Source organism: Colius striatus, chromosome 4, assembly GCF_028858725.1.
Source record: "Colius striatus isolate bColStr4 chromosome 4, bColStr4.1.hap1, whole genome shotgun sequence".
NCBI lineage: Eukaryota > Metazoa > Chordata > Aves > Coliiformes > Coliidae > Colius > Colius striatus.
Genome location: NC_084762.1, coordinates 4,556,411 through 4,583,286, shown reverse-complemented (window position 1 = coordinate 4,583,286; position 26,876 = coordinate 4,556,411). Strand labels below are relative to the sequence as shown.

At 43.8% G+C, this 26,876-nt stretch overlaps 1 protein-coding gene across 6 annotated transcripts in view; it reads right to left on the bottom strand.

Moving 5' to 3' along the window:
• HIVEP1 (HIVEP zinc finger 1) overlaps positions 1-26,876 on the bottom strand; it is a 124,188-nt gene that overhangs the window by 72,355 nt on the left and 24,957 nt on the right. The window lies entirely within an intron of this gene.

Sequence of the window (26,876 nt, the reverse complement as noted above, 5' to 3'; positions counted from 1 at the left end):
AAACTCCCCTAAAGGGGTGCTGGTAAGCATGAAAGGTATATTTGGACATCACTGACCACTGTTTAGAATCTGCATGGGTTTTTCCTCACTGAACTGCAAGCCTCAAAGCCATGTCCTACACACCATGTTTTTCCTCTCTCACACCAACCAATGCTGGGATGGAAACCACCTGAGCAGGACTTTACTTCTCACTCCCATCCTGCCTCCAGACGGAGCTTACCTGGACTCTCTCAACGGCAAAGCCTCGTGATGAGCTATGGAAAAGATCCATCTCTCCCCTTCCACGGCAGAAAAGGAAACTCCTACCCACAATACCAACAAGAAAAAAAACAGCTCCACAAGATAAAAACCAGTGCCAAACAGACGTGCCAAAGACAACTTCTCTTTGTGAATAAATAAGAGCACAAAGGATAAAGCTTCTCCCCTTTTGCACCTACAGGAGTTGTTCTGTGCTGAGTGGATTCTGTGCAGCGCCTGTCTTCTTGGCAGGCCAGGAGTGTCTTCACTTATGTAACTTCATCTGAGTACACAATTTACCCAACACACCCAAGACACTCCAAGGCTGCTTTTTTTTTTTAATTAAAGAAAAACGAGTTTCATTCCAGTTGGAACTTCTTTTTTTCCCCCTTCAAACTCAGGTCTCTCAGCAAAGCCAGAGAAGTGCTGGGAATGTGGAGCACTAAGACCCTCCATATCCCAATAAAGTAGACATTAATTTCTTGGCAGTGCATCTTTCTCTCTATGTATGGGAACGTGGGCTGAGCTCCAGACTTGCAAGAGACCTCGACATTCACAAGAACCTCCTCCATTTTCACACGTGCACCTTTTTCCTCCTACTGCAGGTCATCAAGCATCTGCTGAGCATTCCTCCCAAAGCCATACAAGACAGCTACCTACGCCAGCAAGCCTCACCATCAGATACAAATGCTCTTTCTGCTCTTTCACAGCATTTAGGATGTGACTGTGTTCTTCCTAAACACAACACTTTAACTTTAACAAGAGAAAGAGGGTTGCAAAGTGCAGGATACAAACAATTAAGGGAGTATTTGCCCATGAAAAGGCACTGGACATTGCTGTGGGGAGATACCTGCAATCACTATACACCCCAGGCAGTAAGATCTAGAAAGCTGAACTCTGCATTTGAATGGCCATTGGTGAACTCAAATTCAGATCTGTCAGGCAGCACATACACACACTGAGGAAGCTTTAATATAAGGATTTGTACTTGCCACAGTTTCCTTAAGATATCTTCTCCCTCCTGAACAGGTCTGTCAGCTAAAGGCCATTGGAGAACCCTGGAAACCTTCCTTTTGGGCACACGTTCAGAAAAAGACAGAGCACAAACATGCTGTGAAGGTACCAGTCACATCCATCATCCACAGATCTGTGCCAGGCAGAGTGTGGTGGTGATCTTTGATCACTTGGAAGTAGAAATGGGCCTTTTAAAGTGGCAACCTGAGTAGTTAAAAAGCATGAAGAAATCCCAGTCACCCTGATGCTGACGTGGGATTATAATCACACAAGTCTGGAGGCAACACGGGGAAATCACTGGTGTTTGTATGACAGTCTGCTAGTGAAGGATCTGGACTCTGTCTACTGAGCAGTGTGCTGAACACGTATAAAAGGGAGGAAAAAAAAAGTCCTCCCATGGATTTTTAAACTTAAATATACTATTAGAAACCACTGATCCTATTTTGGAAGCATTAAAGATGCCCCAAATCCATACCTCTGCTTGAAGATTTAAACACCCCGACAAAGTCATTACAGCTGCCCAGGCATCTCTCATCCTTTCACCTCAAACACTACTTCAAATCATTTTATCCAAGAGCAAAGTGCTGGAGCTTCACAAGCAGACTGTGTTTGGAGGTGCTGCAAAATTGCCTCGCTTCATCACCACCTTATACCTCCTTACAGCTGATGGGTCTGGTACAATGCAGTACAAGGGAAGGAAGATATGATATGGAACAAGCCTCAGGCTTGCTCTTCGTTCTGTGGCCTGCTCACCATGGGCTTTGCAAGGGTGGCTAAGGCAAGCTCTGGAGCTGGCCCTTCAGCTGCACATCACCTGCAGGGCTGCTGCAGAGAGGCATTCCCACCTCTAGCCACTCCCACTGCTGTGGGAATGGAGCAGAAACGCTTTTCCACATCTCCAAGGTACTGAAAAGAGCAGCGAAACAATCACTTTGAAGGGATGTTGACAAATATTTGTCCTTGTCATTATCTCAAGTGGAAGATAAGGGTTAAGTCTCAGGAAGGAAATTAACCGCTTTAATAGGAACAAGAACAAAGATGAAGTGGTAAGGATGTAACAATCCAACCTCTGTAAAATTGTACATGTTTTGATCTGTGCAACCAATAAAGACACCTTAAAAACAACCACGCAGTGCTCTGCTTGGATGCTGCTGACATGACATCTATGGGAGAGAAGATAAAAAGCAAATAACCAATCAGACTGTTGTTAACACTGCTGATTGCTGAAGATATTTACGATTCCTGCTTTAGCAAGGGAATTGGACTAGATGATCTCTAGAGGTCCCTTCCAACCCCTACCCATTCCATGACTGTGATGTGCAGTGGGAAATGACACCTCCCACCTCACACAGTTCAACAAGACCTAGGCAAGGCAAACCTCGTTTTTAGTTGTAGTATTTCACTTGTGGTTCAGATTTGAGACTGTCTGTATCGATTTACAAACTTTTGCTTTATAAATGTTATCGTGTGTAATTTCCATTTAACAGGTAAAACTTGAAACCAAACAGTGCAACAGTAAAGCTTCCTTGAGGCATCGTGCCAAACAAAACCAGAAGGCTGCAGTAAACTGCACTAGCAACCACGTTTTGGGAATACCTTTTACAGGCCAGTAAGGATCTTTGTGCTGTATTATCAAAGGGGCTTTAAGCTGCAAATCCTGTGTAACAAGAAGTGGATGAAGTACATCAAACCATATACTGTCCTTTAAAATTCACAGCATAAAAACTAGGCTTGATGTTAGATGTCAGCACTGGAGAGGAAAACGTATTACATGGTGCATTATCCCCATAATTATCCCCAAAACTAAGAAATGCAAACCCATAAAATCAGAGCAAAATAAACTGAAGCACATCATGTCTGGGAAATGCACTGTTAAGGTACACGGAGCCTTCTTAAAGCCAGAGTCAGTACTGGGACTCTCATAAAGACATTCTGGTGTTTTGAATCCCTAAATTAATTTCTAATTTAATGATCTACTGGTCATTTCTCCCATTCTAATATGACCAAAGGGCACAGCTAGCATGGTTTGGCTGTAGTAGCTGATTGTTTTTCTCTAGTTACAATGTTCTACGCTGGGCTGATGCCTGGCTTCCCCAGGAAAACTGTAGGCTCCTGTGCTGACGACAAGAGGATGCTGCTCAGCTGCCAAAAAACCATTTTCTGTTAAAAAAATCCATCACCAGAGACTAAGGTGTTTGTGGAATGGATGAGTTTCAGCAAGTTTTACACGACAAAACAGCCGGTTTCATGTTTTCTCAACAGCTCCCCTGCCTCCCTTCCATTTTATCCAAAGCTTTGTTTCATATTTCCTATTGATTCACAGTAAGAAAAGCCACACAGGCTTTGCAAAGTCAAATCCAAGACAAAGTAGTTAAGTTTTGTAACAATAAAACTCTGATTGAATACACATTTTCATTCCAGAAAAATCACAGAAATATGACAAGTTTTGAGTTTCCTGATCTTTCAGGTTTTGTCTTTTTCACATACACACAAGTTATGAAGGAAAGCAAAGGCACACTTCCAAAAATGACCTGTGAAACTCATGTCCATGAGCTTTAATTGCAGATGTTTGCATAGAGTAAAAGTGTACTCTGAAGATGCCTGACCTATTCACAAGGAATGGCTTGGCACACACTTACTAACTGTGGATTTAACACTGATTGTTTGCTGCAATCTATGAAGGAATTTACTACCACTCAGAGGACTCAATCTGAAAATATTTGTGGTTTAGGTAATTTCAACAGGGATAATGTTTTGCTTTCTGCATGAATGATATTGTCTCCATCATAAAGCTGTAATCTTGATCCTAGATCTCAAAATGCTGGTCTTTTGCTTTGCTATATATACACCTGTCCCTTACAGTGGCACACAGGCACACACAGATGAGTATTCGAGAAGGCTCTGGGGAAACCTTAGAGTGGCCTCCCAGAACTTTAAGGGGATGACAGCTGACAAGAAAGGTGAAGAAGGACTTTTTCCAAGGGCCTAGAGTGATAGGAATGACTCCAAACTGAAAGATGGGAGACTGAGATGTGATATTAGGAAGAAGTTCTTCCCTGTGAGGGTGGTGTGGCACTGGCACAGGTTGCCCAGAGAGGCTGTGGCTGCCCCATCCCTGGCAGTGTCCAAGGGCAGGTTGGATGGGGCTTGGAGCAGCCTGGTCTGGTGGAAAGTATCCCTGTCCATGTCAGGAAAGGCTGGAACGAGATGATCTTTAAGGTCCCTTCCAACCCAAACCATGTTATGATGCTTCTGTTACATGGAAGAAATTCGGTGAAGCTGAATCCCGTGCTCCAAAATGAGGTGAGCATGTGAGTCCTCTACCAATACACTACCAACAGAGGACATTGGACAAAGAGCCCAACCTCTCAATTTAAACATCTCTAGAGTAGTGGAAAGCCTAAATGATTTTTTGGAAGATGGTTAGCCCCCATGTGTCACTAAAATGCAGACCACGTTCAAGCTGACTATAAAGCTCTCAAGGATTTCATCTTCCAATTTCATTAGGAAACCAAAACATCCTGGCACGAGCCCACAACATCCACCTATCTGTGGGAACTCCCTTGTTATGACTTCCATTCCCCTGTGGCAATGGCTACATCTCACACAAAGCTTTGCTTCTTCATCACTTCTCTGGAATCCCAGGGTGTAGATGAAAGAGAGGACTGGCTGCCTCAGAAAGCGTCCAGGCAGTGAGCAGTTTAGAAAGCAGGTAGCAAGATGCCTACCTGCAGCACAAAATTCCCTCTTCTAAGGTCAGAAGGAAAAGGGAAACAGATGTTTGTTTTCAGCCCCATGGCCCAGAGGTGGGAAGGCTGAAGAAACTGCATGGGACAATGAGAGTAAAACACCACAGGGAATTACTTATGGGGGAAAAAAGTCAGGTCTCAGAGTTATTCTTGTGGAATATGTGAGTTCTGTGCCAGTGCCCACCAAAACCTTCCTGCACACCAAACAAAATGTTTGATGCTCCAAGGATTTATTGGAATCTGTATTCCTGCAGAGATAGACAGTTTATTGCCAACTACTTACATAGACCATGCTCTTGAATTAACCCCTTGCATGCCCTCCTGATCTTCTCATTTACTGGTGCCTTTTCCAATCTGCACAACAATTTAAAGGCAGCTTGACTTATTGCTATTTCATCACATATTATTACTGCATCCAAGGTGGGGGCACAAACTCCTTCTGCATTTACACATTCTGATAGGGTAAATGACTAAATGACCAACAACTTCAAAAGCAGCTCGTGTGTGTGTGTGCCCACAGTTCACTCAAGCCAGCCTGGTTTTCAGCAAGAGACTTTCTGAAAATCAGACCCTATTCAATATTAAATGGCCTCAGTCTGAGCCCTCACAAAGTTAGCTGCCCAAAACCCTTCTGCAAAAACACACCTGTACATGTCTGTTAAATACAGCGTGAGCTAATTATTGTGCAGACAATTAGGGTAGTCAAAAAGTAGCTGCTTCTTCCAAACTGTAGCACTTCCAAAGTAAAAAATCTTCACAGCACAATTTTCAAGAGCACAATGACACTGGTGATGGGTTTTAACTCATTTTCCCACAGAAGCTGACGGCAAACCTCCTGCCAATTAAACAGCATTCAGCTTAAGTCAGCTTCCAAGTGCTCCTGACAATCCCACTCATAACTCCTAGGTGAGGTAAGAACCCATTTCAATATTTTGGAAAATGATCTTTGCAGATAAAACTTATTATTAAGTAATAAAAGCCTGATATTTATCTTGCAACAACAATAAAGACCTGTAATAAAGCATGGATGTTTAACCAGAATAAAGCCTAGCTGTGCTCTGCATGAACTGGTTTGTAACTGTGCACTTTATAACACACAAAACCCAAACAGTCAAAACTGAAGCAGTATGATACACCCGTACAGTGTCTCAAATGGACACTTGGTCCACACCAAAAGAAACCCACATGTCACTTTGAAACCAGCTCAGCCTCCCACCTCACATTTCTCCCCTGGCCAGACTAGCAGCATGATCTTCATCAAGATCCAAAAGCTTTAGCTCTGCTTCTTATTCTCCCCGTACTATCCACCTTCTAGATGAAAGACAACTTGCAAAAGTTTGGGACCACTTTGGGTTAAATACATGATATGAACTCACACCATCAGTATTAGCATCACATAAAGACTTCCAAATATATTAATGGCAAGATTTGTGCTTGGGTTTTCTTCTGGAGCCTCCCTCTAAACAAACTCCATGGTTGAGTTACAGGTGCCTTTTCAACGTCTTTTCTCGACACAAGCCAGGACTGAATGAGCCAATGTTAATAAATGATCCTCCAGTATGTACCTTGTCCTGTCATTTATCATCTCCAGGGCCACTGGCACTGCTGGTATTTATAATCAAATCATGGTACATAACAGACAAACGAGCAAAAATTCTTCTTAATTTCAAATGTCATTAATTCCATGATAATTATGTTGACTATAATAAAGGTCTGCCATTTTTAAATGGTGCACAAGCACTTAATTCCCTGTGACAAGCACACATATACTGAAACAAAGACACAGAGATGAACTGACACTAGTTCCCTGCCAGGGAAGTGAAAATATTTGAAAGGCCTATCTAAACAATATCGATTTAGACTACTCATAAATCCAGTGAGCTTCAGAAAGGCTCCAGAAGCGAAGCAGGTGACAGGACACGTCTCACTTCCCGCAAGGAGGAAGCATTTACTGAAACCTTACGCTGTTGGAAGGGAGCTGCCAAACCAGCAGCAATTAATGCATCTGCTCAATCCATCCAAAATGATTTTGAAGTTGAGCTTCTTCCATCTTCATTTGGTTTAAATTTTGCCAAGGTAACTGCGATTAACTTATCAAGTTTCAGGCTGAACTACTTTGGGGTCAGGGGAGACAGGAGGGAGAGAGAAAGGTTAATGCAACATCATGTGTTTGCCTTGCAAGCCTAAATAACTAACTGCTGGCAATGCTGAACAACACTGCATTTTAAAATACATGGGAGTCAAATCCCTACAGCTAAACCAACAGAAATGTAAGTTACTTTCTTCTCTTGAACAGTAGTTGCCAATATTAACAAACATCAGATAGAAACAAGAGACAGCTGTATTACACACACATGCACACAAAACCCACCCTTGCTGTACTCTTTACTTGTAAGAAATACAACAGAAGCGATATTTCCAGTTCCTGAAAAGAACAGCTGAAAGCTAGTCTGGGGGCAAGTGAGGATGTCCAAAGCCAAGCAAAGTTCTGGTACCCAAACACTTCCCCTTCTCTGAGCAAACACCAGCTGCTCATGCCCAAAGAAGACCGACAATTTTGCAGGCTCCTTCAACAGGTAGCAGGCTTGCTCTGCTAAATAAACACTCCAACGACAGAAAGGTATCTAGCAAATTCCTGTCGGGAAGTTTCAAAACCAGAAGCCAGCAGCACTGTCTGTGGGCGTCTCTGCCACCCCCTCCCAGTGACAGGCAGGCACCTCTGCCTCCTGGCCACCCCGCTCCATTGCTCAGAAGCTGTTTCTCAGCTCCTGGAGCCTGCTGAACTATTGCATAACCCTGCTGCAATAAATCCCAGCTGGCTCCCCAGGCTGCCCCTGGGCTCGCTGTGTTATTCACCCCTAGGTGTTGCCAGCTCCAACTTCTTCATTTTTAGAATATGTGCACGTGCACACACAGGCTCCAGCAGTCAAAGCAGAGAAATGCTCCTCTCAAACCTCTTCACACAGGAAACAGCTCCTGGAAAAATGGTTTGGTTGTGATTTTGTTGGGTTCCCCCCTCCCCAGTACAACTTGGAGATAATAGATCCCGTCACAGGTGTAAAACCCAATGCTGAAGCTAGGCTAGGGCTCGAGGTTAGGCTTTGCTTAGTGATACATCAGCACCCTGCTCTCAAGTTCATGGGGTCCATTTCTGTCTTTTTCATCCAAATAATATTTGCAGAAGGGAAATGTCTTTGTTCAAGCAGAGCCTTGGGGTTTTTTTTCCCCTTCCAGTAACAGCCTGGAAGCTAATAACTATTTTAGAGCAATTCCAGTACAACGAAATTCTGTTATTGGCTGTTTATATAACGGTGAATTAACCCCCACCGTTACCTTTCAGGAATTCATAACCATAGTGCACAGAACGTACTTTGCAAGAGCTCGTTAACACGGTTAAGTGCAACAAAAGCCTTCCTGATTCAGAAGGCTCTCTTTCAAAAGCAAACATGCTTAACTTGCACTTTCAGTCATGGAAGAAATTACTCAATTAATTGCAGACAACAAAAACAACGGGGTTATAACTAATGTACAGTAAAAGCTCCGTGGGTGTAATGCAAGCTCATTTCCCAGTAGTGTACTTTCTTACATCCTAACACACTTCTTATCCCGCTGCTGGAACAAGGTTTAATGCTAAATTTACTTCAGATCCCCCCCCACTCCCCCCATGCACATTTGTTTTCTGGCAACATATATTACTATTAACCCGGGCAGGGTTTGTTCTCTCGTCTACAACACAGCATTCAGCAGCATGGTGGGTTTTATACTTTCTTCTAGATAACACATCACCTTTTCCAAACTTGAAAGCACACAGCAGAATCGATAAAGTTTTTGCCTACGCTAACGAATCCCCTCACAGTGACAAGAGACTCAATAAATTCTCACCTGCTTCCAGGAATTCCAGCAGGCAAAAAGTAGCTAACAAAAAAAAGCTCAAAAGCACAAAAAGATCCCGTCAGGGGCAACTGCTCCCGTGCTGGCACTGAGGAAGAGATGGGGTAAGATGCGAATAATTAAAGAGAACAGCAAGAAAACTTACCAGAGCAGGCACTGATGTCTTCTTCCGTCATTCCTTCTGCTCACCTTAAAGGCATCTGCCAGTGCCTCGACCTAGGCTGCTACCAGCACACGGCTTATGTTTAGACTCGCTGCTTGCTTTTGGGGGATTACGTTTAATGTGCACAGCTGACTATTGTCACCGAGATAACAAAAGCGTTAGCTGGCAATTAAAAGAACCCCTTTCTCACATGTGACAGCCAGCCCTCGGCAGACACTGCAAATATCCCAAAACACGTTAAGCCTCCCCTTTCCATCCGAACCAGCCCAAGAAAAACCAACACACATCCCTCCCCCCACCACCCCCCTCAAGTCTTACGATATTTTCTTCTCAACCATGCAAACGCATCTAATCCTCTTCCCCCGAGAGCCACCCCCCGCCCCTCTCTCCCCACAACACACACACGCACCCCCGCAGAGCTTTATTTGATTTCAAACGATGCCTGCAAGAAGAGTTCGAGCCTCGGGCAACCCCCGCGCTTCCCCCCCCGGGACACCTGAGCGACCCTGCCACATCACGTTAGCGCAGCGGAGGGCCGGGTTAAGACGTAATCTCTTCCCTTTCGCGGCTGCCGGGTCCCCGCATCCTCCCCCGCTCGCTCGCCATGGCAACGGCAGAGCAGCGGCAGCGGGGGGAAGGCGCTCCCGACGCTTGCGCAAGCGCCGCCGCCCGCCGCTGCCCGGCCCCGCAGCGCTCCCCGCAACGCCGGACCCCGAGAAGCAGCCCGCGGGGGTCCCGGTGGTTACTTTTTTGCTCCGGGGATGTTTGGGGTTTGGGGTTCTGGCTGTTTGGTTTTTTCCCCCCCATCTCATAATTTTTCACCCCCATCTCATAATTTTTCCCTTTTTCTCCCCTCATTTTCTTCTTATTTCCTCTCCCCCCACGTTCTTTTTTCTCTTCTACCCCTCTTTTTTATTCTCTTTCCTTAATTTTTCTTTTCCCCTTTCTTCCTTCTTTCCCCCTTTTTGCTTTTCCTTCCTCTCCTTTTTTCTTATTTCCTCTTTTCTACCTTTTCTTTCACTTTCCCTTCTTTTTCCTACTTTCCCCTCTCCCTTTTTTCCCCTCTTACCCCACTCTTTTTTCTCTCTTATCCCCACTCTTTTTTTATTCTTCTTTCCTTATTTTTTCTTTCTCCTTTCTTTTCCTTCCTCTCCTTTTTCTCATTTCCTCTTTTCTACCTCCATCTTTTCTTTTTGTTTCCCTTCTTTTTCCTTATATTCCCCCTTTTTCCCCCTCCCTCTTTTATTCTCTTTTTATCCTCTTTCTCTATTTTTCCTGTTCTTGTAAAATTCTTTTTTCCTCATTTTTTCCTTTCCCCTTCCTTCTTTCCCCCTCTTTTTTTCCTTTCCTTCCTCTCCTTTTTCTCATTTCCTCTTTTCTACCTCCATCTTTTCTTTTTCTTTCCCTTCTTTTTCCTTATATTCCCCCCTTTTAAAATTCTTTTTTCCTCATTTTTTCCTTTCCCCTTCCTTCTTTATCCCTCTTTTTTTCCTTTCCTTCCTCTCCTTTTTCTTATTTCCCTATTCCTACCTGGGAGGTTGGACTAGATGATCTCTAAAGGTCCCTTCCAACCCCTACCATTCCATGATTCTACCTCCCTTTTTTCTTTTTTTCTCCTCCCCTTCTTTTTCCTTACATTTTCCCCCTTTTTCTTTTTGCCCCCCATTTTGTCCCCACTGCTTTTGTTTGCATGTCCCACAGCCAGATGGGTGCAGACTTAACTCACTTCGATCCCGTCTCCCACCATGGCACAAACCAACCACAGCAAAGCCCATTTGACAACACATCCCTCCCATTCCTACTTCCCATTACCAGGCAGCAGCAGAAAAGTTGTTGGCATGTTGGCACGTTTTTGAAATGAATCACCCCCAGGGAAAGCAGAGAACGGGCAGATGAAAGACAAGGTGTGGACTTTGATCGTGCAATGGGATCCATGCAGGCAGGCCCCCGGCCCCTGTGGAGCACCACTGAAGGTCAGCCCAGGCTGCTCAGATTGCAGCCAGAGAGCTGTAGAAAGCGAGCCAAAAAGGAGGTGGAAAAAGCTATATGCCCAGATACCTGCCAAGAGATGAAAGAGAAATTTGCTTCTGGTGCTGGGATTTAGGTGAGGGAGGCTGTAATGTAACAATTGCCAAGATATTTAGGTCTTCCTTCCTTCACTTAAGCATGTGCTTAAACCCATTACTATTCAGGGCAGCCCATAAGCGTGTGCCGAAGGTTAAGCGTAAAGTTCTTACACCGGAGCCCTTAAGTACTGTGCTGATTAAGGGGTTTTTTTTCCTTCTAAATCTGAGCCACTGTGAACATTCAACAAATGAATTGTCCTCATTATATTTTAATATCGTTTCTGTCTTCTGCTCAATTAAATCAGAGAAAGCAAACAGAAAACAAGTTTTGCTTTACATTAAGAGGATAAAACCCAACCTTATGTTCTGTCATGGCTGGTTTTTTTTTTCCTTTAAGCTCAAGAGGCTGCACAACACCCATGAATCCCTACAAATGAGCATCTTTGGTGAGGAAGAAAGAGAGCACGCAGAAAAGTGATTGCTCTGCTACTCCTGAACTCTGGAATCCCCTTGATGTGCTGCTCCAAGCCAGAAAGGATCACACGGAGCAATGCATACACGCATCTGCTTTATCCACTGATCTCCTTTGAAGCAAACCTTAGAAGGCTGGAGATGGTGAACATATTTCAGCTATTAAAGGTGGTGGATAAGACAGCTATTTATCAGTTCAAGTAAGGTCACTGTGACATCCGCAGGCAGAGGGCTTTGGCCATTGCACAAACAACACTGCCTGTCCTTAACGCCCCGAGAAACTTTCGACAAGCTGAGCACACATCACCAGCCACAAACCTTACACAGAAACACTACGGTTCATTAATGTTCAACAGGGAGGTATCACGTCTGCAGCTGCTTCAGTCTCTGTTTCACGGCACACAGCCTCTCCTCAGAGCTCTCCACTGGTGATTTCTTACCAAGAAATCCTGTCCCCCGTTTGGAGGAAGAAACCTCATGCATTAGTGAGTCGGCAGCTGTGGATCTTGCAGACAAACCTTTCTTCTCGCTGTCATTTAGGAATATCCCGCCCCACACACTAAACTATGGGTTCATTTATTTGATATATGCAGAAAAACAGACCTTGGAAAACGGTTTGTGCGAGTTTTAGACTTGTTGTGCTAACATCAGGGTCTTGGTTGAATTCTGTAACATACAGTTTTGAAGGAAAACATTTTTACTTCACTCTTGCTTCCCTTTTTGGGAGAGGGGCTTGTGAGAGGCAGTCAAACCTCCCATTGCAAGCCTCGAGACAGATGGCAAAGCACCAGGGCAGACAGTTACATTAAGGTCAAGGTGTTTCCCACTCTTGTTGTTAGCCATATTCAAATGCTATGGGCAGGAAGATTGGATATCAGGAAGAACTTTTTCCCCAAGAGGGTTGTTAGACATTGACCCAGGCTGCCCAGGGAGGTGGTGGAGTTCCCATCCCTGGAGATACTTAAAAGATGCACAGCTGAGGTGCTGAGGGCCATGAGACTCGGCAGTGTGAGGTCAGTGGTTGGACTCAATGATCTCAAAGGTATTTTCCAGCTGAAACAATTCTATGAGCTCTACTATGTTCCCTTCCAAGAAACTTTCTCTCTTCTCCTTGCAGTAATTTGCCCTGCAAAATCCTGAGTTAAAGACATCATCATCATCTTGCTGGAAACCTTGTTTTTATAAATGGGCAAAGACAAGGAAATAAAGAAGAATATCAGATGCCTGTCCCTAAATGACCAAATTACCTTTCAGGGAAAAAACAGTCTCACCATGCTCCTATACCTTGGCGTGGGAGCTGGACAAGAGAGATGAAGTTTGAAACCTCAATGCCACAACTGTCTTGATGTGCTCCACTCAGGTCTTCAAATAGGAAAGCAAATGCAAATGGTAGGTTAATGATCTTCTTTCATTGCAAAAGCAAAGTTGCATAAAAACAATTAGGAGATGGCCATGATGACACTGAAAAAAAAATGGAAGTGCACTCAGCTGTCCATGGAGAGTAAAAATACCCACAAACTTCACAAATGATCTCCTGGGGTGAAAGTTCTAGGTTGTCTGTTAACTCACAAGAACTATGATGCAAAAGGGGAGAGAAATTAGGTGTTCAAAGTCTTTCCCACTGTTCTCACCGATTAAATGCCTGTGGGTACTAAAGCAACACAAGTAGCATGAAGAAATGAATAAGTAAATAACTACAATTGTCACTGCTGCGCACAGAAGCTTGAAACCGAAGAAAAAGAGAGATCAGCATGAGTGATCTGAACCCTAAATCTTGTAAAACAAACTTAGAAGGTTATGTCTCCTTACGTGAGATCATAGCAGGACCCAAACGGCTGCATGACAAAGTATGTAAAACGCTCTCCCCTGAACAATCAAAATAGGCTGCTCGACTACAGGGAGTTTTCCTGCAGAAGTGGGACCTTCAGCAAAGTGTTTCTGCTGCCACCTGATTCCCAGCAATGACCTGGCAGCAGGAGATTGCCACTCCAGCTTCTCTCTCCTCCCCCAAAACAGGGGACGCAACAAAGGATGCTGTTTGCGGACATCAGTGACTGGAGATCACAGCACCTCCATTTCTTACAATTCCTTCCTAGAGGAGTACATGAACACTCTATTAAAAAGTTAACTAGTAGGGAAACAAACACAGATTATTAACTGACATTCTCCATTTTCTGAAGTAGAAATCCCAATCTCTCCCACTGGAGTGAAAGTCCAAATGACGAAATAAACCTTGAACTGTGTCCCTGTGTTGCTCTGCTCCTCATTTTTTGAAATGAAAGAGCACCTCGTCCCAGACTTTGCAATTTAGCAACTTCATCTGTATACATGTCCTGATGCCAGATGTCAAAAAGAGGGAGCAGAAAGCCTCAGCCAGGCAGTAGCTAAAAGAGAGCGAACCCCCAGTCAGTGTCACTGACCGGGATGGCACTTGTAAGGGACACCAGTGCAATTGCTGGGATCTGATTCCAGGCAGGCAGCTGTGCTCCCAGCAAAGTGCTCTCCAAAAGTGGGTCTCATGAACAACAACCAGTTGTGGAAGAATAAAAAGGAGGAGCGATTTACCACTACCACGAGCCCAGCAGAACTCAGCATCATCCCAGGGGTCTCCAGGAAGAGCTTTAAACTGGAACTCAATGGCAGAGGGAATGGAGGTCAGAAAAACCATTTCTGACCCAGAAGGTCAGAAATTCCCCTAAGGAAAAAAGGTACCTTGTGCATGAGTATTGCTTCTCTCATCTCAGCCACTCCAACTGTTACTGAATGGCAAACTCAGTTGCAATTGAATAAAACCAAGGAAAACACACTCTGTGTATTCCTGCTGTGTAACACACACCCGTCACAAGAGACAGCAGTGCAAGTGCAGGAAAAGAGAACCACTGAACTAACCTTTCGTTCCACTTTGTACCTACACTAATTCCAAATAACGAACAGGGGTGGAAGAGTGGACTGTGCTATCTAGTGTTCATCCTAAGTCAGACTGTGAGACAAGCTGGAAAAAGGAAGCACTTCAATTAAAATTCCTACCTGGGTCTGAAATCACCTGAAATAGCCTTTCCAACGGTTTTGTCCTTTTCCACTGTGATTTAAACCAGGTATCAAGCAATTTTGAATCATATTCAAACAAGGCACCTCAACCAATTTAAACTATATTTAGACTGCAGTATTTTTACTCCTAAAGAAACCTAACAGAGGGAAAACATGCCTGGAACAGCTGTCGCAGTGACTGAAAGAAGTCTACGACAGGAATAGCAAACACTTATTTTCTTTTCTGAGATGCTGTCAATCTGCTGAAGCCAAGTATCAGCCAAGTGGATTGTTCCTAGGAGGCACCTCGCTCTGGCCTGTCTTATCCAAAACAAAGTTGATTAAAATATCCCCTTGTTGCATAACCTTGTCTGCTTGCTTATTAGTATTTGCTGTCTCTGTACTCGGCCAAAACTCTCTGTCAAAGCTGGTAAGCATGTTATAATGTTATATATAACAAAACAATAACAGTTGCCCAAGTCTGAAACTCTCCACCTCATGAAATTCACATCTTGATGTGTGTCAATTATTATTTACACTTAAGCAATCAACCATCTGGCTCACCACAGTCACTACAAATCAGACCCGAGGCAAGGCTGGCTGTCACATAGCGTATTCTGCAGGGACCATCAGAGCCACAGGTATTTATGACACAACTTTCCAGTTACTTCATGGAAGATGACAACAAGATCTTATTAATATTTACAAATATCTAAAGGGTGGGTGTCAGGAGGCTGAGGCAGCACTTTTTTCTATTGTATCTTGCAACAGGACAAGGGGTGATGGGATGAAGCTGGAACACAAAGAGTTCCATTTAAACATAAGAAAAAACTATTTCAGTGTGAGGTGAGGGAGCCCTGGCACAGGCTGCTCAGGGAGGGTGTGGAGGCTCCTTCCTTGGAGGGCTTCAAGACCCACCTGTTCAAGATGTTCCTGTGTGACCTGATCTAGGTGAACCTGCTGCTGCAGGGGGGTTGGAAAGGTCCCTTCCAACCCCACCATTCTGTGATTCTATGATTCCGTGCTGTTTGCTCCTTAAGTGAGTGGAATAAATCAAGGTTCTTCCCTACAACTGACCTACTTGCCCAGATCACACAGAAGTGTCTACCACATGAAGGGAGAAGTCTCTGGGTCTGTGTTTTGGCTCCTGCTGAGCACGAGGTTCAAGGACACTGATACGCCAAAAAGCAATGACACTCATGACAGTGACACACCAAGAACTTGTGTCGAATGCCACGAGTCATGCCTTCAACTGTGGGCAACCAGCAAACACTACCTCTTCTTACTGTCACCAGGCTGACAGCACTACTGGTTTTCCAAAGAAAAAGCAATCCCTCAAGATGTGAAATGGTTTAGGAAATGTTCTCAGCAATTAAAAAGGGGACTTCAAAAAATAAAGGCAGCCAAGCAGTTTGTGAGCAGTGGATATGGACGCACACAGCTTCTGAGAAACTTCAGCATCCAACAGCTCAGGCAGAACCAAGTCTCAGCACTTGAGAAGGGCTGAAATTCCTGTGAGGAGGGAGTGAAATGACAAAGCCCTCGAGTTCTCTGATGGTTATTTGGAGGGAAATAAATCAAAACAAGGAAAGAGATCCTTACATATTCAACTGAACAGTTCAGAATCCTATTTGCCTTTTCATATGTAAATACTCATGTTAACATATCTTGTGCTGAAAAGATTCATAAGGCATTTAGATGTATAATACAGACCCAGAGAGCAGAATTTATCCCTCTGCATGATGTTTTCTTATAGATACAAGGCTCTTTACTTCAAAGAGGGACTGCTACACAAAGGGATCATTGTTAACTCCCAACTTCTGCAGCACAAGTATTTAGTGTACCAACAACTCTTCACAACTCGGCCAGGATCAGGAGCTTTCTTTTGCAATTTGAGAAAAGATGGTGGCTGTGTAACTCCCCAGGGTGACCCCAACGTCTGCCTCACTGCCCCCTGATCCACCTGTGTCCCAAACCCAACCATATCCCTTCTTAAAACCTCCGTCAGTGGACGCACATCCCAGCTTCCAGCCAGCAAAGACCCGATTTCCCCACATCTGCTGGTCCTTTCGTAGCTGTCTCCTTTGAGCTCTCCAGGGGCATGTCAGCTCTTTGCTCCTGCTCTTTTTACCCCTCCTTCAATCTCAACAGAGGGGCTTCAGCAAAACCTATCTATTTTAAACTGCTTGTGGAGAGACCCAGATCTACATTTGCAGAGCCACAAAAAGGTAGGACAGAATTATCTGTAAGTAGCAGACAGGCAGAGCTCCTTTTTGACTAATTATTTTAATGCTGCTGTGGTTTTGTTGCAGCATTAATTATGCAGCAGGGCGCCCACAGCTTTGCATAAGCATCTTTTTGAATTATTTAAGGCAAAATAAAAGGGAAGGAGTCGTTACTCAGCATTTCTGCAAAGTGTGCAACTTGCATTTTATCACTGAACGAGGAACATGCGACATCATGTAGTGGCTGATGTGCAGGCCTTGAAAGGCAAAGCACAGGTCAGTTCTACAGCTCTGTCTCCTCACAGCAGTGCCATGTGCTCAAGGACAGAAGCATCACAGGGTTACTAAGAGTATTACTAGGTGAATTCAACAGGTTAAAAACCCCCAAACCCAAACCAAGTCCCTTAACCCAGACCATAGCATAAGGGTAAAAACTATGTCAAATTAAACAATGTGTTTCTATTCAGTCTTTGAAGTTCTGGTTCCAAATAGCCCAAAGTAAAAAGTAAAGGAGAAATAAAGCTCCCAGTTTCCTCTGTGATCTCAACCCAGTCCTTGGCTAATTCAGCAGTGGTTGGGTCAGAAATTAGAAACAAATATAGTCAATATTTCATAGAATCATAAAATTGTATTGGTTGGAAAATACCTTTAAGCTCATTAAGTCCAAGTACTCGCTTCCTGCTGCCAAATCCACCACTAAATCATGTCCCTCAGCACCTCAGCTACACAGCTTTTAAATATCTCCAGGGATGGGGGACTCCACCACCTCCCTGCACAGCTTGGGACAGTGCTTGAAAACCCTCTCCATAAAGAAGTTCTTCCTAATCTCCAATCTAAAATCTGACAGGATGGTTTTACAGCCACCATGGAGGACCTTCCCCTCCTGCTCCCAAATCCAGCTCAGCCCCCAGTCCTCACACAGCTCCATTTGACTGTCTCCATCCCTGCTGAGGCCAGGGAAGCAGTGGAAGGTAGCCTAGGTTAAAAGAGTTCCATTAAGGCTAATAAGGAAATGTTGAAGGGAACCAGAGTGCAGATACAGCTGTGCAACTCTCCAAAAGAAAGCATCTGGAAGCAGATTCCTAACCAAGGGGATTGGTGTTGTCAGTAGGGGCTTAAAGTCCATCGTTGGGATCAGACAACACAAGGCAAACCCTGGCATTTGCCACAGCAGTTACTCTACTTCTGCCCCTTTTTCCAGCAACTTCTGCTGTCTCAGGGGTCCAAAGAGCTGCCATCCCTCTCAGAAATGCTCACACACACACACAGCATGGAATCACAGAATGGTAGGGGCTGGAAGGAGATCATCTAGTCCAAACCCCTTGCTGAATCAGGTTCACCTAGATCAGGTCACACAGGACACACACACTCAACGATGCCAAAAGGGAAAGGGGTTTGAAACAACACATATGTGTCAAAGAACTTTTTTAAAGTTCCATGCTTTAACCACTTCTTTTTTTTTCCCCCCAGACACTCACACTAAGTGCTCCACTGAATAAAAGCAGCTGAACAAACAATCTTGGGATTACTGGGAGAAATACAGTGGTGAAATTTTGCAGGATTTTAGCCCGCTACAAAGACCCACAGTATTTAGTCCAATCTGAAAGACAAATTGTTTCAATGAGTGAGGATTTCCTCTCTTTTCAGAAAGGAAGAGCTTGCTGTGCATGTCCTAAATATCCAAAAGCATCACGAGGGTTGTTCTGCCAAGGTACCCAACCCCAGACGCTGCACAAGCAACCCTGCCATTTGAAAAGTGGGATAAAAAAAAGATGACAACAAAGTTGAAAACACCACTTCTTCAACTTAAAAAAAATCAGTGTTGTCACAAGAAAACACATATAAACAAAGCCAACTGGATTTATCTAATGCTTTATACAAAAATGACTCAAACTGCTTCTTTTTTTGCACAAAGAGTATGAAAGGGTCACACAGAAAAGCAACTTGGGGCTGTAACGTGACAGATTTCAGCATGCACACCGAGACATGCAGGCAAATGTTAGCATTCATAAATCCTCTTAATAATACTGTCTTACATATACAAGAAAAACAGTTTTCTTTGGCTGTCTCCTCGACTCCAATCAGGTTATAACCTTGACACCCGAACTGAACTTCAGCACACGTATTGCCAAATGCCTTTTGGCATCAGATCTAGTCACGGTGGAAAAAATACTGCAAGTTTTATGCTTCTTTTTTCCCCCCATGGTGAAATGGTTTTTACAGTTTCTTCAGTCACGTGGTTTTCCTTTAAGTCTCTGTTATCCCTTCTTCTTCATTATCCCATGCTAGTCTCACCACCAGCTCTTCATCTTTCATCAACCACCCACCTCACGCTCTCCCAGCCTAGCAGGAGTTCTGTGGAAAGGAGCTAGAGGTTGTGATGGATACATATCCATCAACATTAGTGCACTCTTGCAAAAAAAGAACTGTTGTGCTGGACCAGACAGACAGCAATGGAGGTCTCTAAGGAAGGCCTTCTGCTGTTCTTTCCATTACTGGAGATGTCCATGGGAACATGAGGTCAAGTTCCACTGCTGCACTCCATGAAAGGACAAGTTGGATGATATTCAGAGAAGGGGAGAAAAAGGATGGATGACATACCTGATGTAAACAAAAGGAAACTGAAGGGAGACAAGGTACCAGCCTTCAACTGTTCAGAAGGATGATGCAAAGAGGAAAGGAACTTGCTTTCAAATGACCAGAAGAAAGTCTTTACCAAGGCAGTGAGAAAAGCTTTCTGACAGAAAGAAAAGCACTTGAATTGAATATATATCTGTATACATATACATCTCAGGTACACAAATGATATATTTGGGGTTTTTTGTAGGATGAAAACATATATCCATATATAACTGCTGTCAGAAATGACCAAGACTTTGCCAATTCTTGGGGATCTAGTTCAGCCATGTGATTCTGCATCCAGGCAAACCACCTCACTCTTTGCCCAGCACCAAATGCCCGCTGAGGCCTATGGGAAGAGCAGTCATTTTATTTTAAAACACAGAAAGAAGAGAGGCTTCAGTCTTGCTGTCCCTGGTAATCCTGGGCAAAGGTCAGGTACCTGCTCCTCAACAGTGAGTCTAAGGCAGAATGATTAAAGTTGACATAACCACGTGGATTACTGCAAGTCACCTGGAACTGCACAAAAACCCCAAAGTCCTTGCAATAAGCTACAGGAAAACAATAAAAGCAGGGGTTTGCAGGTAGATGCTAAAAGGTCTACAAATAGGAAAGGGCAAAAATCTGCTGGAACATCACCTTTCATTTCTAGATCCTGTACCAGCATATGATGCATGTTATTTGAGGACATCAGCCTCCTTGCATCCTACTTCTAAATAAAGTGTATGGCTTTTCTCTCCTAGATGTATGTTGTCTATACAGATTAGTAGTAGTTTGGGGTGAAAGCTATTTTGCTTATTTACACTGTCCCTCAAAAAATAGGGATTTCTCTCAGCTGATTGTAGGTACTGACCATTCACATCAGGTGCCCCATTGTATGTGTAGCCCACATTTACCTACAGCTACAAGTTTGGGATGAATCCAAAGAAGTGGGTTTTTTTCCCCTCATTTCTCCCACAACGTTCTTTTAAGTTTCCAAGGTGTTTTTCTTATCTGTTCTTTTCTCCTTTCTTCTTCTCCTCCTCCTCTCTCTTCCCTCCTTCCAAGCTTTTTGTTCTCCACTGGCTTCTCCACTGAGACTCCTAGTTTCTCTACACCACACTACAAGGTGGAAGGTAGTGGAAGAAAAGCAGTGAGACAAGCATACTGAGCTCCAGGAATATGAGGACACTCCTGGTGCCCTCCTTCTCCAAACATTTAAAAGCAAAGGTCTCTGACCTTCACTGTTATTCTGTGATGCATCAGCAATAACAGTACTGACTAATACTGAAACACCAAGAGCAACATCAGACTTTGCTCTCGTATCAGGGTTGACTGAAACAAGACATATTTCACATATAAAGAGTAGAAAAAAGAAGAAAGCCTGAAGGACCACTCCAGCAAGGATATGAAAAATTACTGTGATTTTTATCCCAATCAACTTCAGTCCCAACTCTCTCAGCCTGTCTTCACAAGAGAGGTACTCCAGCCCTCTCACCATCTTCATGGCTCTCCTGAAGCTCTCCAAGAAAACAATTCAGGTAGGGCAGAACACCTCAGTAATTACATTACTAAAACATGCTTCACTTAGCAAAGCCTTGTCCACAGCACATGCATAGCTAATTTTCATCTACTTGTTTCAGTGTCACATCTCACATAAAGCAACTGTTAAGTGCAGCAGTTTTTGACAAACAATTTGTCCGTTATTGGGCAGACACTCAGTTTTCTGTCACACAGCCAGGACCAAGGGTGCTTAACTGAAAAGTTTATGTTCTTCTGTTGTTCTGTGCAGGTGCATTAAGATTGCTGGAATACTGGGCTTCGTTTGATGGAAAGTTTCTGTATGTGTATGCCTCACACATGCACACATGCTTCAAAACTCCTAAGGAAAATAAGCAGAGAGTTAAGCTGTGGTCACATTTCATTTATACCCGTCACAGCAACGCTCCCTTTCTCTGAAGCAGCCAAAACCTCATGCAAGTGCATGGCAGACATGGCCTCTGGCTTCACAAGCCAGGGTCACAGCAGCTGCAGTGAGAGAGATTCATATGCAGCAGCCACAGGGGATGGCATGCTGCACTTACTGGAAAGTACCTAGCAGCTACGCCTCAACTCATTTTGAAATGAGAAAGGCAACTTCTTCCTGGTTTGTGTAAAGGTTATCGGATAACCACAGAACGTTCCCACAGCAGATAACCCACAAATATTCTTAGGGGAATTAAACAGAAAAAAAAAGGAGTACAGATTTAGATACACATGCATAAAATCAGAGGTTCTTTTGGTTGCAAAAGACCTTTAAGATTATAGAGTCCAACCATTCACCTCACACTGCCAAGCCCGTCACTAACCCATGTCCTCCAGCACCTCAGCTACACGGCTTTTGGATATCTCCAGCAATGGGCAGCCTATTCCAGTGTTTGGCAACTCTCTCATTGAAAAAGCTCTTCTTCATCTCCAATCTAAACATCTGGTTGAACTTGAGGCCATTTCCTCTCGTCTTGTCACTTGGGAGAAGAGACTGAACCCCACCTCGTCACAGCTTCATGTCAGGGAGTTTGTAGAGAGCGATCATGTCTCCTCTCAGCCTCCTCCAGACTAAAGCAACCCCAGCTCCCTCAGATGCCCCTCATCAGACTTGTGCTCCAGACTCTTCCCGTTCTCTGGACATGCTCCAGCACCTCAGTGTCTCTCTGGCAATAAGGGGCCCAACACTGAACACAGCACTCGAGCTGCAGCCTCACCAGGGCCCAGCACAAGGGGACAATCCCTGCCCTGCTCCTGCTGGCCACACTATTTCTGATACAAGCCAGGATGCCATTGGCCTTTTTTGCCCACCTGAGCACGCTGCTGGCTCATGTTCAGCTGCTGTCAACCAACACACCCCAGAGCCTTTCCCTCTGGGCAGCTTTCCAGCCCTTCTGCCCCAGCCTGTAGTGTTGCCTGGGGTTGTTGTGGCCCTAGTGCAGGACCCAGCACTTGGTCCTGTTGAACCTCATCCCACTTGCCCCAGCTCATCACTCCAGCCTAGCCAGGGCCCTCTGAAGTGCCCTCACACTAGATGTAAGCACCCACTCAGCTCAGTGTCACCTGCAAACTGACCAAGGGTACACTCGATCCCCTCATCCAGATCATTGATAAAGATGTTGAACAGAAGAGGTCCCAACACTGAGCCCTGAGGAACACCACTGGTGACCAGCCAACAACTGGATTTAACTCCATTCACCAATTGCACATACAAAGCTGTTTTCTTAAACAGAATTCACAGGCTACAGGGTGGACATTCTGCAACCAGGGAGCTAATACAGGTTACCTCCCATTTCCTAAATACCAACTGCACTAGTACCAATAGACTACTGAGAAACTAACAATCAAAATTAATGGGAAAAAAACACACCAAAACAAAGGTGCACTTTGGATCAGAATTGTTTCTCATCTAACAATTTCCACTGATCTTACCAGAACTAAGTGTATTTATACAGGCATCTAAAAGTTAATTTGAAAAGAGACTTTCAGTTCTGTTTTTGAAGCTGCAAGCCAGCGTCCTCGGGTACACAACATGCTATAACTGAGTTTCTTCTTCTACTCAGAGCATGAGGCAGTTATAGAAGGTGTTAATAAGTCTTTAATGACATCATAAACCTTGGCAGCATTTGATAATTTCTTAAGGCATTTGATAGAGGAAGCAAAAGGTCACAGAAATCTCAGGTTTTCTTCTTAGGTTCCTAACCTTCACAGCGAGAGTCACGTGGAAAAAGCCAACATGAAGCACCAGATGAAAGAAGGCAATAAATTAATCTCAAGTTCCTTTTACATTAAAAGAAAAAGAAAACTCTATTAGTTGATGCCAACTTCAGGAAGCTCTGGCTCAAGGCTGAGCACCCGAGGTTAAGGACACTAGTAAGCATTAGCGCTTTGTAATTAAACCTCTAATTGTGTGTCGTGTTTAAACTAGCACTTACCAACTGAATTAGCTCCTGAATTGACTGCTACCAGAGCTGGGCAGCAAAGGTCTCTTTTATTTTAGGAAGAGCAGAGATGCTGCTGACTACAGACTGACCTCTCAACAGTGCTGCTTTACAGGGATGTAACTACTGCTAGTGTAATGACAGTAACTTGCTGTTCCTGCCATATAGCGATGTCCTGTCCTACCAGGGAAAACAAATATGTGCCAAAGAACCCAAGTCTTGTTCCCAAAGTTCCAGTAACTTAAATCCAAAAGGAAGAAGTGTGATCATGAAAAGAATCAGAAGAGCATCTTTCCTTCAGCTTTTCCCACCTATGAAATACACACATGTATAGCAATACTCCTGTTTTAGTAGCTCTGGTATTTGTTTCCCATTAGGCATTACGAAACTTACTTCAGCAAATATGTTTTGTGGGTTGTAATCGTAGCTTGTTAACCACTATATACATTCAGGGACTACACATATGCTTTTTCAAATATAGACATAAGGGGAAGTAAAAATCATGCCAGAGAGCATGGGTTAGTTCCCAGCATAGACAGCATCGAGAATTTGGCAGCTTTCAGACGTGAGGAGAGTACAAAGACAGTCAGATTCAAAATGTGTGTTGGCCATTTCTTTTGCCTCGGTGACCTCAGCTTCTCCAGCTATTTGTAACTTAAACCAACCTTATTTTTTTAATACAAAAGACATAGCATGGTTTCCTCTAGTTATAGCACCATTGTACTAGAAAATGATGCTTGCAAAATGTCTTTTCACCATCCCGAGTGCTTCCTGAAACATACTTTTACTGGGTATCGGACAAAAATACTGCTGTAATTCACTACATCGCTACCAAATCTCTTGCAGGACAGTAGAGGTGGTAAACAGAAAATAATGACTTATCAGTAGCTTTTTGAGGAAAAAGCAGTCACATCCTATGACCAGAACACACCGAGACGTGGTCTCTACCACCCAACAGAAAGCATGTCAGAGATCCCCAAGGTCATGCTGAAATGATTTCAATTACCTTCACACCTCAGAGGGGCACAGAGGTCTTGGATCTACCAAAAAACCACAGCTGGTACAACTTTCTCCACCTCGTGAACCCTGGCTCCTTGCTCAGGCAGGTTTTGCCTTCCCAACAGGGCACTGGACTTGGGCACAAGCCCGGCTGTCAGCAGGGGACCCTCTGCTCCCTGGCACCAGCATCCTCAGGTGACAGCTGCCACGACTGAGAAAGAAATCTGTATAACATTCATGTATGACAAATAACAAACTCTACAAAGCTATTATGCTACTGATTGAGGCTCCCTAACTGGGAAAAACACACCTGCTGCAAGCTGGCTGACTGGCTGCTTGGTTTCCTCTTTGGTTTTGTTATAAAGAATTGCAACTTAAACATACAGCACTGTTTTCTCAACAAAAATGTACTGTTGGTTCTATTAAAAACAAACAAACAAACAAACAAAATCCACCCCAAACCAAACAATCCCCCCCCAAACCAACAAATCAAAACCAACCAAAACACCTGTGTCATGGTTTAACTCCAGCCAGCAACTAAACAGCACACAGCTGCTGGCTTGCTCCTCTCCCTCTCAGTGTGACAGGGAGAGAATCACAAAAAACAACCCCAAACTCTTAGGCTGAGGTAAGAACAATGTAATAACTAAAATAGAATAGCAATAATACTGAAAAGGAATCCCAAAACCCAAGAAAAGACAAGTGATGCTCAATGCAATGTTCACCTGACCAATGCCTGGGCATAGATCCATCCCTCTGCAGCCACTCCCCCCAGTTTCTATACTGGGCATGACTTTCTGTGGCATGGAATAGCCCTGTGGCTAGTTGGGATCAGCTGTCCTGGCCATGCTTCCTCTCAGTTTCTTGTGCCCTTCCTCACTGGCAGAGTACATGGAACTGAAATGACCTTAACTTAGTGTAAGCACTACTTAGCAACAGCTAAAACATCAGCATGTTATCAGTATTATTCTCACACTAAATCTAAAACACAGCAGGGAGAAAATTAACTCTGTCCTGGCTAAAACAAGGACACTTTGTCATCAGCAAGAGTATCCATATAAATGTGGATAACATCCAACATCCTCTGCAAGCATTCCCTTCAGAGAGCTGCTTCTACCACTCCGAACTAAAGTCCAGCCCATCCTAGGAGCTGTGTGGTCCCTTCCTCAACAGTCCTTCCCTCTCCTGCTATGGGTATCACAAGATCCCCAAAAGCAAATGAGGTATGATGCACAGGCAGACCTATGTTGGAAGAACAGCCTGGGGCTGGGGAGCCAAGGACCTGCAACACAACCTTCCCTCAACTGCAACTTTTCCCACTGCTTTTCCCCTCAAAGCTGCTCCACCTTTTGCCATGCAAGGGATGGCCAGCCACACACTGTCCTCTCTTTGTTGCTCAGGGTTTGGCTGCTTTGGCTTGTTTTTCTGTCCAGTTGGTAGGAGACTATGTTTAAAGACAAGTCTGGGTGCTGGAACTTAACACTATGGAGGGCACAGGTTTAGCAGCCACCACCAAAGATGAAGTTATTCTCTGCTGATGCATCTGCTTCTTAACACCTGGATTCTGAGAGGGCTCTAAGCACTGAACTTTAAATTTAAAGAGGGCTTCTGCCTGAATATCTTACAATAATATGTTGCAATCACAACAGGTATCTGTAGAAAGAACATATTCTTATCACCATTGAAGAAAAAGATGTTTATAATATCAACATTACAGAAGACCCCTTTGCAAGAAAAAGCCTTCAAATATGTTCAGGGTATTAAAAATCACAATTAGGAGTTTATTCTGCAGACTGTGATTACATTGCAAAAGGGAAATAAAACCATTCAGCATGCTTCCTCGAGGTTTAAGAAAAAAATACTGTGCAGTTTATACTATTTCATTTGCCTCAGCTTCTGGAAAATAATTAGACACATAGAGAGATGTATTCAAAATTTTGATCTAGTCTGCTTCAAAACTATTTAAAGGAAATAGTAAGCAATATATACATTGCTGAATCTCACTGCCAATACTTGCTGATTATCCCAGCAGTTCTCCCTCCTATTGCTGTAGGAAGGAAAAAGCCAACTAATTCATTAACCAGGAGGTGCTGATTACATACATATTGTTATCAAAAGCACAAACTCCATTTTTTTCCTTTCTCTCAGTTACAGTAATTTTAGGGGCTTGCAAAACAAGCTGGCTGAAAATATTCAGCTTGAAATCTGATACTTAAATAATACTTGAGCAATGCCTCCTTGGGAACCCAAGTAAGACCCAGAGAGATTTCATACACTGGCTGTGTACAGCTAGTAGCTATTCTTGATAGAATTCTATTATAAAAACAGACGAATTCTAGTCTTTAAAAAATGGGTAAAGCTAAACAGACACACCACAGGTTTTTGCCCTAGAATAAGTATGGCCACAGAGCTGGAGCACTGCCTGATTTCTACATTTCTAAGGCCTTTACATTCCAATTCGTTTCCAAATG